The following is an 18,241-nucleotide window of genomic DNA, read 5'->3' on the forward strand; positions in this document are numbered from 1 at the left end:
TATAATCTGCCTCATGAATGAACCTCAAGAATATTATGTGAATATTCTATGATTCCATTGATATGAAATGTCTACAGAAGGCAAATTTATAGAGACGGAAGATAGATCAGTGGTTGCCGGGGCTGGGGTGGATATGTGGATTATCTGTAAAGGGGCATGAGGACTCTTATTGGGGGGATGAAAAATGCTCTAAAACTAACTTATGGTGATGGTTGCACCACTTGGTAAAATCACTAAAAATCATTGAACTGTATGCTTAAAATGAATGGTTTTTATGAAGTTCAACAAGGTTGTTAAAAGATCTTATACATTTTCAATTATATATTGGAATGATAATATTTTGGATATATGGGGTTAGACAGATTATGTTAAAATTAATTTCACCTGTTTAATGTGGCGACCAGAAAAATTTTAAATGATGAATGCGGCTCACGGTGCGTTTCAATTAGATGGAAAGTATTGGCCTACACTTCAACCAGGAAGGAACTGCGAGTCCAGGATAATTGCTCCACGCACTCCCACTCCCTTGCTTCTTTCCACCCTCCAGCTGTCTGAGACTTCCCTGTCCCTAAACAGTGGAGTGACAGCCAGTTGACGGGTCTGGAATTTCCCCTTGGGTTCAGCTATCTGGGTGAGGGGACCCTGTTTCAAGGGGCATAGGAAAGTTGGGGTGTGCAGGGGCCATACACCACGCCCAGGGCTGATTAAGGCACATGGGGCCTCTGAACTGGTTGCCCACCCAGGCATAGCGGTTGTGCCTGCTCATAGGCCTGAAGTGTCAAGTGCTTTCCTTTAACACACAAACTCATGACCTTGATTCTCTCTCTTTTCTTCTCTCTTGCCTCAGTTTTAAAAAATTTAATTTAATTTAATTTAATTATTTAATTTATTTCTCTCCCCCCTGTTGTCTGCTCTCTGTGTCCATGAGCTGTGTGTTCTTCTGTGCCCGCTTGCATTCTTGTCATGCGGCACCGGGAAACTGTGTCACTTTTTTTGTTGCATCATCTTGCTGCGTCAGCTCTCTGTGTGTGTGGCGCCACTCCTGGGCGGGCTGCACTTTTTTCGTGCGGGGCGGCTTTCCTTGCAGGGTGCACTCCTTGCGTGTGGGGCACCCCTGTGTGTGGGACACCCCTGCGTGGCACAGCACTCCTTGTGCACAGGCAGCACTGCATGGGGGCCAGCTCATCACACAGGTCAGGAGGCCCTGGGCATCGAACCCTGGACCCTCCATATGGTAGGCGGATGCTCTATCAGTTGAGCCACAACCACTTTCCCCCTCAGTTTTTTTTTTAATACTTTTTTTTAAATTAAAAAAGTACTTTAGATTATATAAATGTTACATAAAAAATACAGGGGATTCCCATATTCCCGCTCTCCCCCTCCCACACTTTCTCACATTAACAACATCCTTCATTAGAGTGATAACATTTTTTACAATTGATGAACACATATTGAACCATTGCTACTAAGTGTGGAATATAGTTGACATTGCAATTTATACTCTGTCCTGTACAATTTCGTAATTTATGAGAAAATATATAATGGCCTATATCCATCACTGCGACATCATTCAGAACAATTCCAATGTCCTGAAAATGCTCCCATATTATACTTGTGTTTCCTCCTCCCTGCCCTCAGAACCTCCAGTGGCCACTGCCTCCACATCAATGATAAAAGTTCTTCTATTGCTAGAATAACAGTAAGTCTATAGCAGAGTAACAGCAAATCAGGAATTTGTTCCCTGCCTCCCTCATCCCATTTTTTTTTTTTTTAGATATCTTGGCCAAATGGTTCCTAATGTTTTTTTTTTTCTGTAGGAAAGTTGACATTTGTATTTCAAAAGCCTACATGGGGAAGCAGACTTGGCTCAATGGATAGGGCATCCGCCTATCACTTGGGAGGTCCGCGGTTCAAACCCGTGTAGGGGAGCCCCATGCGCAAGGAGTGCACCCTGTAAGGAGAGCTGCCCAGCATGAAAGAAAGTGCAACCTGCCCAAGAATGGTGCTGCACACACAGAGAGGTGACACAACAAGATGACACAACAGAAAGAAACACAGATTCCCAGTGCCGCTAATAAGGATAGAAGCAGTCACAGAAGAACATACAATGAATGGACACAGAGAGCAGACAACTGGGGAGGGGGGGAGAGAAATAAATAAAAATAAATCTTAAAAAAAAAAAAAGCCTACATGGACTCATTCAGTTTACTCTGAAACCCTGACCATGGCCCAGGAGTGCTTGAACACCTAGAAAAGTGGATTTCTTTGGAAAATGTACCATCATTTCTATTTTTTTCCCACAAGTAATTAGAGTGTGGGTTTCAGATCCAGACAGACTTAAATTTCAGTCCTAGCTTTGGCACTAACTGGGAGACAGACCCTGGGTCAGTTTCTTAGCCTCTGCAAGCCTTAGTGTTCTAATGAGTAAAATGGGGACAATTATAACACCTCTCTTGAGAGAATTAAGTGGAATAATATGTATGAAGGCCTAGCATGGTGCTTTACACTTAACGGGTGCAGTAGATGTGACTACAGCCTCTTTTGCTGGACGTATTGCCTGTGTCTCTCATACCCAGTTCATCTAATCCACCCGTATGACCTTTATGAGGGGGCATTTGCCAACTTTTTCCAAATGTGCATGTCCTGTGACCCAGATTTCTGAGTCAAGGACTCTGTCAAAGGGAAGTTGTCAGAGATCTGCACAAAGATCTGTCGGCAGGGACTCACTGCAGCACTATTTATAAAGCAAAGCTCTGGAGGTAATCAAATGTCCAACAAGAAAGATTGGTTAAACCCACATCCAAAGGATGTAATATACTGCACACACTAAAAAGCGCGTGATCAACAATTATTTTAAAGACATGGGAAATTTTCATGATGTGGGAATTGGTGAAAAAAAATAGGACACAAAAATATTTGTAGTGTGGTCCTCATTCTGTAGAACAGAAAAATATACACACATAGGGACAGGTTGAAAATACACCAAAATGCCTGCAGTTGCTGTAATTGGGTAGGATTATAGGTGATTGTTATTCTTCTTTATATTTTTCTCTATTTAAAAATTTCTGACTTCCAGGAAGATGGTGGATTAGAGAGACACAGGACTCACTTCTCTCCCAGAAAAATAGCTAAGGGACAGGCAGAAACGGCCTGGAAAAAAATGTTCTAGGATTTAGGACACCAAGGGAAGGCTAGACACCACCTAGGAGATAGAGAGGCACAGGAAAAGAATCTTGACGGAAAGACTGAGTAGAAGCTGCAGCTCCAGCTGCTGCTGCCCTCCCCCACCCTTGGAGCAGATGGCTTGGAAGTCTCTGGCCTCTGGCTGGCAGCTGTGGACAGAGGGGCTGCAGGGATCCGCCTCCCCAGGAAACAGGAGAGAAAGGGACACAGCCTAAGGCGGATGCAGCTTTGGGCCCACAAACTTGGTCTGCTGTGTCCCAAGAGTTTTTCTAGGCCGGATGGGGCTGAACCATTGTTTGCCGTGGGAGTCAGCATGGAGCTAAAGGGGTCTGACCCTCCAACCACCCTCCCTACCCACCAGGTCTGGTTGTTGAGGACGCAGAGGGGGAGAGAATATATTTCCTACTTGGGGAAAGGGAAGGGGCTGCCAGCAAAGGTTGGAGAACAGCCTTCGAGAAAGTCTGATCTGCGATAAAATAAATCTTAAAAAAAAAAAAGACAAAAATATGATATGACATTAAAAAAAAAAAGTAAATAGGCTCCTTTCTCCCAGCTCTTGGCACTTTCACTGGTCCCACGTCCACTCCGCTATCCCCCCACTGCCATGACAGAACAGGCCATCTCCTTCGACAAGGACTTCCTGGGGGCGGATTTGTTGCTGCTATCTCCAAGATGGCCATGGCCCCCATTGAGCGGGCCAAGCTACTGTTGCAGCACAACACACCATTAAACAAACTGCTGCCGACAGATAGTCCAAAGCCATCGTGGACTGTGTAGTCTGCATTCCCAAGGAGCACGGCATCCTCTTTTTCTGGAGGGTAACTTGGCCAATGTCATCTGCTCTTTCCCCAGCCAAGTCCTCAACTTTGCCTTTAAGCATAAGTATGAGCGGCCTTGCTGCGTGGTGTAGACAAGCACACACTGTTCTGGAGGTATTTTTCTGGCAACTTGGCCTCTGGTGGGGTGGCTGGAGCCACTTCTCTTTGCTCTGTCTACCCACTGGATTTCACCAGAATCTGCTTCGGCCATTGTTGGGAATCTGACTCAGAAAGAGAATCCAAAGGCCTGGGAGGCTGTCTAGTGAAGATCATCAAGTCTGACGGCATCCAAGAGTTTCATCGTCTCTGTGCAGGGCATCATCATCTACAGGGCAGCCTATTTTGGCATGTGTGATATGGCCAAAGGTGTGCTCCCTGGCCCCAAGAACACACATCCCGTGGTGAGCTGGATGATCTCCCAGCTGAGATGGCCATGGCTGGTGTGGTCCCCTACCCCTTTGACACCGTGAGGCAGTGCATGGTGGTGCAATCTGGGCACAAAGGAGCTGACGTGTATACCAGAACTGTCGATTGCTGGAGGAAGATGAAGGTGGCAAAGTCTTCTTCAAGAGTGCATTGTCCAGTGTTCTCAGAGGCATGGGTGGAGCCTTTGTGCTGGTCCTGTGTGATGAACTGAAGAAAGTCATCTAAGTGTGTCTGTCTTACTAGAAATGGGAGCAAAGAGAATCATAAAGAATCCTTACTTAACTCTTATAGACCATTGACCTTCAAGAAATTCCTGCCATTTTTACCCAGGCCAGTTCATGTCTAGGGCTGGGGAAAGTCCTAAAAAAGAGGCTCATTGTGATCACATTTGACCACTGGTATTGCTTATTCCATGTGTTGATCATCGGGGGAAGGGGAATTGGGACCATCGTTGTGGGTCCACAGGTGAGGCAGCTCAGCTTCGCACTCCTGGAAACCCTCGAGCCCAAATGCTTGTAGGACCCTCAGTTGTGTTTAAGTATTTATTATTTTTGAAAAATCATGCCTGCCATTTGTCCTTAAGCACTGTCTTCTTTTGCACAGCTGAATTTTTGCAATTACGTTTTTGTTTTAAAGAGTTATTTTATTTATTTATCCTCCCTCCCATTGTCTGTTCTCTGTGTCCTTTTGTTTTATGCTTGTCTTCTTTTTAGGAGATGCCGGGAACCAAACCCAGGACTCCCCATGTGGGAGGGAGGCACCAAATCGCTTGAGCCACCTCCACTCCCTGCTTTGTTGTGTCCCTCATTGTGTTTCCTTGTTGTGTCTCTTCATTGTGTCATCTTGTCATGTCATCTCATTGTGTCAGCTTGCTGCAGTAGCCCATTGTGTCAACTTGCTGTCTTGCTTATCTTTAGGAGGCACGGGGAACCAAACCCAGCATCTTCCATGTGATAGGTGGGTGCCCAACTGCTTGAGTCACATCTGCTTCCCTGCAATTGTTTTTTTAATCTTTTATTATCTTTTTTAAAAAGATACATAGATCACACAAAACCTGCAATTATGTTTTATGTTGGGTATTCTGCTGCAAAATTATAAATAAGCAGGACACATGTTTAAAAAAAAGTACTTAAGAGGTTTTTTCTGGCCTTTAACAGCCTGCCTTCCCAAGGCCCTTGGAAGCAGGTCTGCAACCCGTTCCTGGGTCCATGGTCCAGATTTGAGCAACTAACAAGGACAATCCTAAAGACCTAGAACAGGTTTAACCAAGAATCAAAGAATGGCAGGAAGACACAGTCCCCTGCACTAAATCCCCAGGCAAGAGAGAGAAATTGAGCATCAGAGTAAACTCATCATCATAATCAGATGCCTAGACATCAGCAAAAAATTACAAGCCATACTAAGAAAATAGAAGAAATGGCCCAAGAAAAGGAATATATCAAAACCCCAGATGAGAAACAGAATTTGAGACAACTAAGCAACGAGGTTCATGCAAATCCTCTAAATCAAATCAATGAGTTGAAAGACAATATGACTGAAGAGATAAAGGACTTCGAGAGGACACTGGGAAAACACAAAGAAGAACTTGAAATCTGAATGGAAAAATAACAGAGCTTATGGGAATGAAAGACACAATAGGTGAGATAAAAAACACATCAGAGGCAAGCAACAGCAGTCTCAAAATGATAAAAGAAAGAATAAGTGGTACAGAAGACAGAACAGTTGAAATTGAAGAAGAAGAACAGAGAAAGAAAAGAATGGAAAACATGAAGCAGGAGCTCAGGGAGTTGAATATAACATGGAGTGCAACAGCGTATGTGTATGGAGTTCTAGGAGGAGAAAAGAAAGGAAAAGGGGCAGAGAGAGTGAGGAAATAATGGCTGAAAATTTCCCAACTCTCATGAAAGAAATGAACTGCCATGTCCAAGAAGCACAGTATACCCCAATCAGAATAAATCTGAATAGACCCTACTCTAAGACACATACTATTCAGAATGTCAAAGTCAAAGATTAAGAGAAAATTCTGAGAGCAGCAAGGAGAAGCAAACCATCACATACAAGCGATGCCCAGTAAGTCTTAGTGCTGATTTCTCATCAGAATCCATGTAAGTGAGAAGACAGTAGTATGATATAATTATGATACTGGAAGAAAAATGTCTATAATAAAGAAGTATTATTATTATTTACAAGGAAGTATTATTTTTAGAAACAGAAAAAAACCCACATATGTGTGCTTATGTGCATTTTTAATCTGGGTCTTAGCACCATGAGGGGAAAAAGAAGCTTTTTTTAAATTCTGTTTATATGGAAGTGAGTGCCTTGTGTATAAAACCTAAGTCTTTTGGTGAAAACAATATTTCCTTTTCCCCCCTAGTCATTAAAATATTAAAACCATTTCTTATTCTATTTAAATTTGTGGGCCAAATGCTGCTGCAGAGACTTTATTAAAATGGATACTCTATGGAATGATGAAAACAACTAGTAGAGAAATTATCAAAAGGATATATATGCACTTGTTAAAAAACATATAAAGAACAAAGCATATGTAATAAAAATTTCCCTTCTCTAAAAAGTTGCCCATTTTCTTATATGTCCTTTCAGAATTTTTCTGTGCATATGCAAACATACACGATTATATGGATCCTTTTTCCTTAGTTTTACAGGAGATAATTTGTTACATATTATTCTTCATGGTGCTCTTAAAAAAAAGCTTTATTGAGGTATAATTTTATACATAAGATTTACCCGTTTAAAGGGTATAAGTCATTGATTTTTAAAGTAAATTAACAGAGTCATGCAACTATTACCACAGCCCGGATATTCTTCATATTGCTTGTTGGCTGAATGTTCCATCTGGGAGACAGTTGCCTAACAGCAGACATGGATGTCCCTCATTCTTTCCAGTGCCTACATAGCTTTATCTCATATGGATGTACCATCACTGATTTAAACAGTGCCCTACTGGTGATTCCCAGTTTTCTGCTGCAATGAACTAGGCTGCAGAGGAAATCCCTCTACACATGTCTTTGTACCCATGACCTTGAATTTGTCTGTAGGGTAAATTATCATGAGTGGGACTGCTGCATTAATGAGTATATGTTTTTATAATTTGAGAGAGTACAAATTACTTCCATTTTACCTTAGCGTTTGAGAGAACCCATTTGCTCAGAGGTGAGTTTAAAACAATAATAGAATCAAAGCTGCATAATCTGACTTAAGAAGTGGTAGATAGTACCATTAATTGGTTATCTTATCGTGTATTTGTGTATGTATAAGAATGTATATGTATTTTCACTGTATAATGTTTATATAGTGTGTGGCTGGTATTTTTTAAGTCATCTCTCCATCCCTGGATATCACAAAATTTATGTGAGCTGTCCCATAGCTGCCATTATGGGGCTTTTAAAATAAGAAAAAGCAGTTATTTGATCAGTGTTTTTGCTTTTGGGCCTGGCCAATGGACTGTACATCTTCTCTGAATAGGTTGTGTTCCCCTCTCTTAATAGAAGACATTACTGGGCCATGCACGTCCTCTTTTGGAAAACTTCTGCAAGGGACTTCTAGCTTGAGCCAGCAGGTGGCGCTTGTACCCCCCAGTGGGCCGCAGATCTGTGAGACTGGACTTTTATAGTAACCTGATGTTGCTCTGAACATATAATTTTCAAACCTCCTATCCCACCACAAGGAAAACCTCCGAGGATTTTCTTCTGGGAAGAGCAATTAGCCTAACCTCTTAGGAGTAGAAATTGCATCTCTGAGCTTGTCTGGGAAAGTAAAATATCCTCCCAAGAGTGGTGGTATGGAGGGTGGAGAGAAACCGCCCAAGGAGCGGGTGGGAGGTGGGAGGAGGTGCTGGGAAGAGAGGGAGCTGCAGGGCGGGGTCTGGGACTTGGAGTGGGAAACGCTTTGTGTCTGAGAAGGTCAAGTCCCTAACCTGTGGGCCCAAGTGTGGTTAGTTGTTTTGGACGGAGAGACTGAGTGCTCACTTACTTGGGGTGGGGCGAGGGGCAAGCATCTTGCCCTCATCCCCTTCTGCCCACCATGACTGAATGCCAGGTGCTGGGGACACAGTGACAAGACAGGCCCCGTCCCTGCTCTCACAGAGCCTAGGGCCCAGGGGAAAAGTTGGTGATCCAGGCAAAGGGGGTTGGTGAGGAGCGTGTGGGGCAGCTTCTGGGGGTCTCGCCCAGGTCAGAAGGCCTCTTAGCCTCGGGGACATCCTGGGATTGGGAGCTGAGACTGGGCAGAGCCCTGTGGGGGCAGAGCCGGGCTGAGCCCGAGGGTGTGCCCTGGAGACGCCCGCGTGGCAGGGGAGAGAGCGGGCTGCTAGGGGTCCCTGGCGGGGGGAGGGCTCCAAACCGGGGACACCGAGCAAGAGCTCTGAGGGAGGGCCCCAGTTTATAGATGTGACCGGCAGTTGCTTTGCCGAAGAGGCCCTACTTCAGAGGAGGTGGGATGAATTACCCCACCCCTTTCCTCAGAACAGGGTCAGCTCAGTGGAAAGAGGACATGCACACACACACACACACACGCACACACACACACAGCCAGGCTGTCCCCTTCGGCTGTCAGGACTCAGAGCCAAGGGAAGCACCCACACGGCCGAGGCTCTGTGACTCTGGGCAAATCCTTCACCTCTTTGGACCTCTCTGTGAACACTGTCAGCACCCTCTCATGGGGCTGTTTAAAGGGGTGAGCTCGTAGTGCTTGTGAAGCACGTAGCATAGTCCCTAACCCCCAGTCAGGCTCACGAGTGGCTGCTGTAACCTGCTAGAAGAGGAGGGATGGGAAAAGGCAGGCTGTGGCTGGACGTGGGGTGGGCGCCCCCAGCGTGCGCATCACCTGGGAGCTTGTTAGAAATCAGGCTCGCCGGCCTCGCTCCAGGCCTGCTGCCTCAGAACCAGAATCTTTCCAAATGCCCAGGTGATGTGTTTGCCCGTTAGATTCGAGAACGCAGCTCTAAGCCATAACTCAGGTGAGTAATTCGGTTTTGTGTGTGTGTGTGGGGGGGGCAAGTAGAAGCAGGAGACAGAAGGCCAGAGAGCCTTCCCTTGAAAAAACATGCATGCTAATAACCAGGGCTCAGTGTTTACAGCTTTTTTTTCTTAGAGGTAAAACTCTATACAGTGAAATGTACCTAGTGTCTGTACCTTTGAGTTTTGACAAATGCATATACCTAAGTGACTCAAACTCTAATCAAAATATAAGGCCTTACCTGCAATCCAGAAAGCTCCCTCAGACTTTTTCCCAACCAATCTCTGCCCCATCCCCCAGAGGCAACCGCTGTTCTCATATTTTTCCCACCATAGATTATATTTTTATTTTTTTAAAGATTTATTTTATTTATTGCCCCCACCCCCCCGTTCCCCCTGTTGTCTGCTCTCTGTGTCCATTCGCGGTGCATTCTTCTGTGTCTGCTTGTATTCTCATTAGATGGCTCCAGGAACCAATCCTGGGAACTTCCAGAGTGGGAGAGAGGCCATTACTCTCTTGCGCCATTTCAACTCCCTGTTCTGCTATGTCTTCTTTTCTCTCCTGTGTCTTGTTGCCGTGTGTGTTGGCCGGCACTCCTGTGCGGGGCGGCACTCCTGTGCGGGGACCACATTCCCGCATGGGTCAGCACTCTGCGTGGGTCAGCTGGCCTTCACCAGGGGACCCTGGGCATTGAACCCTTAACCTCCTATATGGTAGACGGGAGCCCAATTGGTTGAGCCACACCTGTTTCCCTATTTTGCCAGTTTTAGAACTCTATCTAAACGGAATTGTACAGTAGGCACTTTTTTCACTCAGCATAATTTTTTTTGGTGCAGGGGCTGGGGATTGACCTGGGACATCATATATGGGAGGCCAGTGCTCAACCATTGAGCTACATTGGCTTCCTCGCATAATATTTTTGAGTTTTGTCCATGATGAATGTATCAGTAATTTGTTCCTTTTTCCTCTGAGCAGTGTTCTATTTTTTTCCATTGTGGTTATACCATTTTATACTCCTACAATAATGTGTATGGAAGCTCTAGCTGACATCCTTGCTAGAATTTGGCTTTGTCAGGCTTTTTAATTTTAGCTATTCTAGAGGGTGAGTAAGGGTATCTCCTTGTGGGTTTATTTTGCACTTCCCTGATGACTAATGATGTTTTGATCTTTTTATGTGCTTAATAGCCATTTGCATATTTTCTTTTGAGAAATGTCTGTTCAAATCTTTTGCCCATTTTAAAGATAGGGCTGTTTATCTTTTTATTTTTGAGGTGTAGGGGTTCTTTCTGGATCCTGGATACCAGTCACTTGTCAGAAAGGTTTTGTGAATATGCTCTGCGAGTAGACTTTTACAGGAGCTTCAGGTGTTAGGCTCAGCCCAGGTGGGGAGCCCTGACTTTGTGGTCACATGTTATGTACTCTCACAGGGCTGGTGTGAGGTGTGTCAGTGATCCCTGGAGAAGAGGAAGGGCCATTTCCCTGCCTCCTCCCCGGTGCAGGCTCCCTTGGGAGTCAGAGACAGGAGAGGACAAGCCACCCCTTGGCTGGAAATGGCCTCTCTTGTGAAGATCTGAGTGGTTAGAGTGCAGTGCCTTGGGGAAAAAAAAAGCACAGGTTTGGCATCACATATCAAATCCAAGTTCTGCCCATTCCTGTCTGTGTGCTCTAGGGTTTCCACTCCACTTGTTAGCTGGAAATATCAATACCCACCTCCCTGGGTCGTTGTGAGGATTGAAAGGACCTTTCTTCTTGTCTGTGTTGCCATGATTACTCTCAGCAGCACGCCACACTAATGGGCTGCATTTGTCATTGTGCAGTCCTCACAGTGACCTTTGTTTTTTAAAATTTTTTATTTGAATTTTAAAAATTTATTTCTCTCCTCTTATTCCCCCCCCCCCCATTTGTCTGCTCTCTGTGTCCTTTCGCTGTGTGTTCTTCAGTGACGGCTTCTATCCTTATCAGCGGCGCCGGGAATCTGTGTTTCTTTTTGTTGGGTCATCTTGCTGTGTCAGCTCTCTGTGTGTGCGGCACCATTCCTGGGCAGACTGCACTTTCTTTTGCGCTGGGCGGCTCTCCTTACGGGAAGCACTCCTTGCACGTGGGGCTCCCCTATGCGGGGGACACCCCTGTGTGGAAGGGCACTCCTTGCGCGCATCAGCACTGCACATGGGCCAGCTCCACACGGGTCAAGGAGACCCAGGGTTTGAACCGCGGACCTCCCATGTGGTAGGCGGATGCCCTATCCACTGGGCCAAGTCCGCTTCTCCACAATGACCTTTGGAAGTAAGTCACATCACTTTCATTTTGGGGGTTGAGAGCCTGTAGAGGCTGTGGTGGGGGCTCCTAATTTTGGGGTGTCAGGGTTTTATGCAGCTTTGGCCACGAGCAGCCACTAGAGGGCGCTCGCCATTTCCTCAGGAACCATCTGGGGCTGGGCAGTCCCCTGCCCCAACACACGCCCTCCCATTGCGGCAGCCGAGGGCAGCCGTGCCCCCGGCCTGCATGGCATACAAAGTGACCTCTGTGGCACTTTCCAGGAAGATCCCCATTTTGGGGTGGGGAGCTAAGAAGGTCGCTCAGAGCAAGGTGGTGAGTTGCGGCAGGCAGGCAGTGATCAGAGCAAGGGCTCTAGTCCTTCTTTCCGTGGCACCCCGTGGTTTCTTCCGTTTGGCTAACTGAGCTGGGGCATTCACTCTTCCCCAGGCCCCCAGGACCTGTAGAGAAAGGTGATAGAGGGCGGTGAGGAAACCTTAAAGGTTTCATGCAGGGCAGGCCCCTGAGTACACAGACTACATGGAGGGGTGGGGGGCAAAGTCGGTGGGCAGTTTTCTATGCTCCCAGCCCCACCAGGGGCCCCTGCACACCCTCTGCTCCCTCACTGGATCTCACGACAACACCCAGTCATCCCCTTTCTCCTCCCACCTCCCTCAACCCCACAGGGGGTAGGGGGAAAACAACTCAAACTGGGGTGGGGCTGTCCCCCATCAGGCCTGGCTTTGGGGCCCCCTCTTGGCTCCCTCAAAGTTAAGCAGCATCTGGGACCTATTCTCCCGAGGCCGGCCTGCACCCCTTGCTCGCTTCAGTCCAGAGCTGGCTGGGGCTGGGCGCGGGGCGGGCTGAGAATCACCCTTGTCTTGGTCCAGTTTCTTTCCCTTTGGGCCTCAGTGGCCACTAGGGAATTGTGGGGTGGGCTCACAGACCCCTAAGCCCCTCACGCCAGCTCTAGGTTACTGTCCTTTTTGCCATGTTATTCCCATTCTTGGGTCCAGTCCAACCCCCACCCCCACCCCAGACCTGAGCCCAAGTGGGGCCTGACCACAGAGGGAGGAGCCCTTGGCCCTCCCCGGCCATGACAGGGAGCCCTCGCACCCACCCCCTTGGGCAAACAGGGCCCGGGCACTGACCCTGGGACCCAGCGGCCAGTGCACGGGAAGGCCGGCCCGCCAGGCCTGCCTGCCCTCCCAGGGCAGCAGCGAGGCCCCTTGGCCCCCGCCCCTGCCTCCACCTCGGGCCGAGCCAATGGGTCCTTTCCTCCTCTTTCCCTCCCAGTGGGGTGGGTGGGTCGATTCTGGGTCCAGTTTCCTCTTAAGCAATCGTGCTCTCCGTGGCCTGTCGATGATTGACCAGGCCCGGCCGGTTCCTCAGCCATGGAGGGAGTATGCCTGTGTCTGGTAGACGGCGGCCCTGGGGCCTCCAGAGCTCCGTGTTCTGGAACCTTCCTTCCCAAGAAGGGAGACCTGGGGATCTTCTTCGTGGTGGGCCAGTACCTGAATGGGCCACCCAGTTTCTCACAAGCCACATTCCTTCCAATTGCTTCTCCCTCCAGCTGAGCCCTTTAACCCCCCACCACTCACTCGCGCAGTCACCTGCTCCCTCGCCCACCTGACCACTTGCTCCTTTAGGCACTCACCTTTTTTTTTCACCTTAAGCAATGGGAGTTTAATGGCGTATGGTTTTTCTTTTTCTAATTTATTTTTTTAAGTGTACTTTTTTGAATATACACAGATCACAAAAAATCATCCACTTTGTAAAAAGCAAATCAATTTTATTGATACACATTAATAAAACATCCATCCAAAGTATACAATCAGTAGTATTCGGTATAATCACATGGTTGTGCATTCATCACTTGAATCATTTTTAGAGCATTTTCATTATTCCAATAATGATAATAATAAAGAAACAAACAAAACTCATCATGTGTGACACTTTCTGTTTCCCCTGCTGTACAAAGCTGCTCTTCAATTTCTTTCTAATATACTTATATTTATATTTTGTAAAAATAAACATACATGCAATATCACCCATATTTATATTTTACATGAGGTTTCACTGTTATACTGTCCCATGTTACATTTTTAGCTTTCCTTCTAGTAACATATAGGACCTTAAACTAACACTTTCAACCACATATATGTATGATATGTATATATCTTACATATAATAGCTCTGCTAGTTACAAACACTATGATGTGCTTTCACCATTTCTATTCATTTCCAAAGATTTACAAACTTTTTACCAATTCTGCACATATTAAACCTCAGCTTTCCATTCTCTTCCCTCATTCTATTTTCTGGAGACCTATATTCTAATTATTAACTCTGTGAGCTTCCACAATATATTTAGTTCACAATAGCACAGTCATACAGTATTTGTCCTTTTGTGTCTGGCTTGCTTCATTCAACATAACATTCTCCAGGTTCATCCACATTGTCATATGCTTCCCGACTTGATTTCTTCTTACCGCTGCATACTATTCCATCGTTATTGGTAGGAATATAAAATGGTACAACCTTAGTGTTGTGGGTCTAGTGGTTTCTTATAAAACTAAACAAATTTGTTTATCCATTCATCAGTTGATGGACACCTGGGTTGTTTCCAACTTTTGCCAATTGTGAATACCACCGCTATGAACATAGGTGTGCAGATGTCTGTTCGTGTCACTGCTCTTAGTTCTTCTGGTTATATACCTAGTAGTGGTATCGTATCACAGGGTCACATGGCAAATCTATGTTGCCTTCTTTAGGAACTGCCAAACAGTCCTCCACAGTGGCTGCACCATTCACCAACAGTGAATAAGCATTCCTATCTCTCCAGTCCTCTCCAACATCTACCGTTTTCTGACTTTTTAATAGTGGCCACTCTAATAGGTTCACACAGCCACTTTTCCACTCCTTCATCCACTTGTCCATTCACTCCCTCGTCCACTCACTCACTGTTCACTCCCTTGTCCACCAATCCACTTTTCCACTTGTCCACTCACTTGCCCAGTTCCTAGCCACAAGACCACGGACAAGATTCTCAGATCTTTCTGAGCCTCGGTTTTCTCATCTATAAAGTGGGGATCCCAGAAAACGAGCTCCCGTGGTGGCTGTGAAGACTTGGCCGCACGGGTAATGCGTGGAAGGGGCTTCAACTGGAGCCCGGAGTCGGAGCCCAGGAAACGAGCCGCAGTAACTGGGCCTCTCAGTGGCCTAGTCCTGGCCGTTGGGCCGGCGCCTGGTCTATTTCCCCATGGCCACATGGCTGCCCCAGAACAGGCGGGCTCATCCCTGCCTCTCAGCTGGGTGGTGCTCCCTGGGCAGGTGCCCTCCACCCCCATTCCCGAACAGAGGGCGATAACCACCTGCCTTCCCACACAGCCCTTCCCGACTCCTTCTTTCCCGCAGGGCACTTGCACTCCAGGGTTGCATCAGATTAGCCAAGAGACCTGGAAGATCCGGCTTGTTGCCTCCCCTTTCGTTCTCCAAGATAGCTGGGGAGCACCTGACCCCTTGAGGGCCCTTTCTCCTCCCCTCTGAGGCCTGGACGGGACCAGGACCCGGCCAGCCCTCCCCTCATTCCCTTCTTCCCAGGGGCCCCGCTCACCCACCTTGACCCCAGTGTGGACTCTTCTCTGCAGCATGTCCGGGGACTCCCTGGGGGCAGGAGTTGCTCTGGGATTGTAGGAAGGCCAGCCGAGCTGGAGGGGTCACTTGGGGCCGGGGAGGGGAGCAGAGGCTGGAATGCAGTTGGGGAGGGGGTGTCTGTGGGTTGAGTTTTTTCCTCCCTCCCCTCTAGCCAGGTAGCCTGGTCAGGAGAAGGGAGAACTGTGGGCTCCTCAAGGGAAAAAATTCTGGCCTTGGTTGGGGGGGAGGCCTGTAGAATGGCGGTGTGAACTTTGGAGTGGGCTGGACAGATGCAAGTTCCCCAGGCACTAGCCGAGTGACCTTGGGCCAGTCCCCGGGTATCCTGGGATGGGTAACATCTGGATTAGAAAATGCATGGGATGTGCTCAGCACGTGCCTGGCACCTCGGAGGTGCTCAGTAACCCCAGGGGGCTGCCGCTGTGGGCACAGCAGTGTACTGGCATGGCCGGGTCCCCTGGCCCACCCGCTCAGCTGCGTGCCCCACAACGCCTCCGGGAGCACTTGCAGCGGTTGTGGGCACCCTTCCCTGTCCCTCGGTGGGTCCTCAGAGGCGCCACCTGTGGACATTTCCTGGCTGGATAAGAGCGCCTCCTGTGTCCGGGACCTCGGGGCAGGGGGCGGGGGTGACCGTTAAGGAGTCCCATGTTTGCAGGCTGGTTTCGTGAGTGCTGTACGTCTACTGTGCGGCCCTGCCTTGGAGGGGGCTACAGTCTAGAGGTGCGCTCAGTTGCGGGGTGCATACAGGTGCGGTGGCTGCGGGACTGGGTCCCCCCTCTGCGCTTCTTGCCTGAACCCACCCCTCCATGCCATCGTTCTGTTTGCTCTTTCATCTGCTCCATTTTAAGCTCCTCAAAGACAGGAGCTTTTTTTTTTTTTTTACCTTTATATTCTTGTTGAGTGGCTCTGAATGAATGGACGGACACCAGGCAGGCCCATGGTGAGAAGAGGGCACATGGGTGGTGAATTCTGTGTCTTGCTTGGGCATCTAGCAAGCCGAGGCAGGTGTGGCCAGGCAGGCAGCCTAAGGTCCTGTGCTCTCCCTGCCCGTGCCCTCAGCCTGGTGCTGAGGCTCGAGGTTGGCGGGGTTCTCCGTGTTTGCAGCCTTCTTGACCCCACAACCCCACTTCCCTGAGGTCAGGGGCTCCTTGTGCGGGCCGTGTCGGGCGCTGCCCGTGCAGGACACGCCGGGCGCAGGGCCAGGGGCAAGCCAGTCCGCAGGAGCTCGCCTTGGTCCTGTGCCCTGGCTCCTGCACCCGCGGTCCGTTCTGGGTCCATTGCCTTCATCAGGCTCATTGAAGATGGAGGCCCCGTGGCTACTGGCAGAGGAGGGAGCGTAATAAAACGCCTGGGGCTGCAGTTGTCTCCACGCAGGGTGGGTCTGGCAGCTCTGCCCAGGGGACTGGCTGGGGCAGTGCTCCCCGTGACCTCCCAGCCTCCATGACCTTGTGGCCCATGGTTGGTCAGTGGCTGGAATTCCCCCTGAAGAGTCAGCCTAGTGTACACAGGGACCTCTTCAGCCACGTCCTGGCCTGGAGTGGGGTGACTGAGAGGCCACCTCGCCCACGCCTGTGCTGAGAAATGCCCCCAGCAGTAGCCCTTCTTCCCCCTGGGCAGGACAGCAACGCCAGGAGGGGGCCTGCTGTGGGGGCTGGGGGGGGGAACGGCCCTCACTGGTCACGTTCCCATGGATGCAGACCTGGGACCAAATGCCCATGTAACCATGGATAAGCCGTAACCTTTGGGGAGTTTTTGCCCTGAGTCTGCTTCCTCATCTGTGAAATGGGGGTGCTTATACACAATGGATCTGCCAATTCATGCTCCAACACAGACCAACCTCAAAAGCATTACACTGAGGGAAGCGGATTTGGCTCAATGGATAGAGCATTTGCCTACCACATGGGAGGTCCAGGGTTCAAACCCAGGGTCTCCTGACTGTGTGATGGGCTGGCCCATGTGCAGTGCTGATGTGTACAAGGAATGCTGTGCCACGCAGGGGTGTCCCCACATAGGGGAGCCCCACGTGCAAGGAGTGCACCCCATAAGGAGAGCCGCCCAGCATGAAAGAAAGTGCAGCCTGCCCAGGAATGGTGCGCACACACAGAGAGCTGATGCAGCAAGATGATGCAACAAAAGAGACACAGGCGATGCAGACCTGGCCCAATGGATAGGGCATCTGCCTACACATGAGAGGTCCACGGTTCAAACCCCGGGCCTCCTTGACCCGTGTGGAGCTGGCCCACATGCAATGCTGATGTTGCACAAGGAGTGCCCTGCCATGCAGGGGTGTCCCCCACATAGGGGAGCCCCACGCTTAAGGAGTACGCCCCCTGGGAGAGCCGCCCAGTGCAAAAGAAAGTTCAGCCTGCCCAGGAGTGGTGCCGCACACACGGAGAGCTGATACAGCAAGATGAGGTAACAAGAATAGACACAGATTCCTGGTGCCACTGACAACAATACAACAATGGAAGCGGACACGGAAGAACATGCAGCAAATAGACACAGAGAGCAGACAACTGGAGCGGGCAGGAGGGAAGGGGAGACAAATAAATAAAAAATAAATAAACCTTTTAAAAAAAGAGACACAGATTCCTGGTGCCACTGACAAGAATACAAGCGGACACAGAAGAACACACAGTGAAGGGACACAGAGAGCAGACAACTGGGGGTGGGCGGGAGGGAGAGAAATAAAAATATAAATTAAAAAAAATAGCATTACACTGAGTGCAGGAAGCAAGGCACAAAAGGTCACATATTGCATGATTCCATTTCTATGAAATATCCAGAATAGGCAAATCAAGCCACACAGCAGGGTACTGGTTGCTGGGGGGCTGGTGGGAGGAGGGAAAGGGAGAAACTGTTTAATGGCTTTGGGATTTCCTTTTGGGGTGATGAAAATATTTTGGAACTTGACAGAGGCAGTGGCTGCACAA

At 48.5% G+C, this 18,241-nt stretch overlaps 1 pseudogene; it reads left to right on the plus strand.

Moving 5' to 3' along the window:
* The first annotated feature begins 3,475 nt into the window (after positions 1-3,475).
* LOC101438433 (ADP/ATP translocase 3-like) lies at positions 3,476-4,652 on the plus strand (annotated as a pseudogene).
* The last annotated feature ends 13,589 nt before the right edge of the window (positions 4,653-18,241 follow it).

This window comes from Dasypus novemcinctus, chromosome 3 (genome assembly GCF_030445035.2).
Source record: "Dasypus novemcinctus isolate mDasNov1 chromosome 3, mDasNov1.1.hap2, whole genome shotgun sequence".
Classification (NCBI taxonomy): domain Eukaryota; kingdom Metazoa; phylum Chordata; class Mammalia; order Cingulata; family Dasypodidae; genus Dasypus; species Dasypus novemcinctus.